Source organism: Rhagoletis pomonella, unplaced genomic scaffold (genome assembly GCF_013731165.1).
Source record: "Rhagoletis pomonella isolate Grant_MI unplaced genomic scaffold, Rhpom_1.0 Rhpom_scaffold_00007, whole genome shotgun sequence".
Lineage (NCBI taxonomy): Eukaryota > Metazoa > Arthropoda > Insecta > Diptera > Tephritidae > Rhagoletis > Rhagoletis pomonella.
In genome coordinates, this window is record NW_023458561.1 from 40,321,299 (window position 1) to 40,323,650 (window position 2,352).

Here is a 2,352-nt window from a genome sequence, read left to right on the forward strand (position 1 = left end):
AATTTTATACAAATGATTCCAAACTTAAAAATAGGGTCGGTGGAAGGGCTCTAGCACCTGAACTGCAGTGCACGCATGTGAAGCAGAAGTTTTTGCCATCCAGGAGGAACCACGAAACCTCGCTTAAAGTCCTACAGAGAGTAGACAAGTTTTCGTCTTCTCAGACGGCTTGTCCTGAAAGCTAAAATGACACAGTAAGTATACTAGTAACAAACAGTTTGTTAGAGTGAATTCTACTCTATCAATGGAGACTGGAACAAACTTTCGTCCTATGAAATGTGCAGGATTAATTCGCTTTCCTTACAAAGACCTCTTTTGTTTTTGAAAAATGGATCTGAGGCATATTGCTGGTAGTCAATTAAATAACTCGGCTTAGTGGGAAATAATTCTGCACAAATCTTCACTATTTTACCATTCAACTGATCTTTTAATTGTAGGGTATACGCAAAAAAAAGCTAACAACCATTTAGACATACCAGCATGGTGGCGTACATCTTGATCTTTCCACACAAATTTACCATCTCAGAAGTGCAGAATTACTCAGAAGTTTGGTCTTAGAATAAACGTATTTCATACTCTCGATTTTGCGAATAACATATCGCTCATAGAGTCCGGAGAGCGGAGTTCCAATAGAATACCTTTCCACTAAGCATTTGATTCAGCTGTTGCTTTAACCACGCCAGAGCCAATATGCCTACATACAAGTCATTGGACTGCTTTGCTTACTGGCTTTAGGGCCATAAATGCATTCATTGTCACCTAATTAGAATTCAAATATGAGCAGAATTTCAGAAGAAGCATCAAGCAACTAACTACCAGTACTTGTAATTGACTAGACTAGATGATTGTACTGGACTTGAAATGCTTTGCTATTCGTTTCTCAGTGAGTGCTTTGTGAAGCTTATTTCATGAATTGCCTGGTGAGTCGCTTGAAAATGATCATCTAAATTAGCTCCAAAGCAGGCATTTAAATTTTATGACACTCGCCGTCGTCGCGGTGTTATTTATGCGTGCAATGCACTGTCAATAGTCACAATGAGAAAAAATCAAGTTTATAAAATATTTGCGGAGTGTGTGTGTATGGAGTATGCATCTTTCTTATCTTCACACATAGAAACTTGGAATGGGAGGGGTTTGTCAGTTGTCACAGCCGCAGCTATTCACGCAGTTATTCCTTTATATCCGATCATCATTCATTGCCGCGCTGACAGTTGGTGCTGGTAATTGGGTGAAAGATGCGTGTTGCGAGAGGCGCGCGCGAGACACTATATATGTATTCATGTGAGGCGTGAAGTGAGCTTGCAGCTTTTCATTTATTTGTTTATGAACATATGTATGTATGTATGTATATTCTTTGTTCCCTTTCCACTTCGTCGTAGTGATTTATTCTTTGTTAAATCTTATAAATACTTAAGTTTATTTTCAATGATACGCGACAATGATGCTTTTCTATGCGCTTTTAAGTTGTAATCAAATAGTGGCATTAGCAGCACAAGTGGGTAGGATTTATTGGTGGCTGAAGGTGATGGTAGGTAGCTTTAGTAAACAAACAAAAACATGGGATTTTAAGCTTATTCCTATTCAGATATACATATATGTATACATTTGTACTGTGGGTACATACATGCAGTTCAAACTTGGAGCTGTGCAGCATATTTTTTGCAGAAACTTTCTCTCGAATACTCCAAAGATGTCATCGTCCACGATTCTGCGCCATACGTACATCAGGATGAGTAATATAACAGACTTCAAAAGTGTACTTCTTCTTATTTACAGAGGACTTAGCTGCTAATTGCGTATTCAGCCCAAGGCAAGGTTGTTGGCAATAGCGATTTTCCGTCGAAGAAGTTCTCCACAAGTTGGGAATTATAATTGTCAACAGTGACGTGGGTGCCTTTGTGGGACTGCTATAGGGATCTGAAGAGGGAAGCGAGACGTATTTGCCGCAATAAGAAGAGAGAGGCCGAAATACGTGAGTGCGAAGAGCTTGAAATGCTGGCCCCTTAGGAAGAATGCCCGAAAAAATTACCAGCGAGTTAGGCGACTTAGCGAAGGTTTCAAGAAGACCAGGGCGTACTCCTGTAAGAACAACAATGGCGACCTAGTTTCCGATGTTCAGAACGTACTTAAATTATGGAGGGAACACCTTTCCACGCTACTAAATGGTAGCAGCAAGGAAAGTTGTGGAGAAGAAGAATCCGAGCCCCCAGTCGATGATGACGGAGTCGATGTTCCTCCGCCTGACCATGATGAGGTACAAATAGCAATAACGCGGCTGAAAAACAACAAAGCTGCTGGAGCTGACAGCCTGTCAGCCTACCGTGGGATGAGCCTTCTAAGCATAGATTTCAA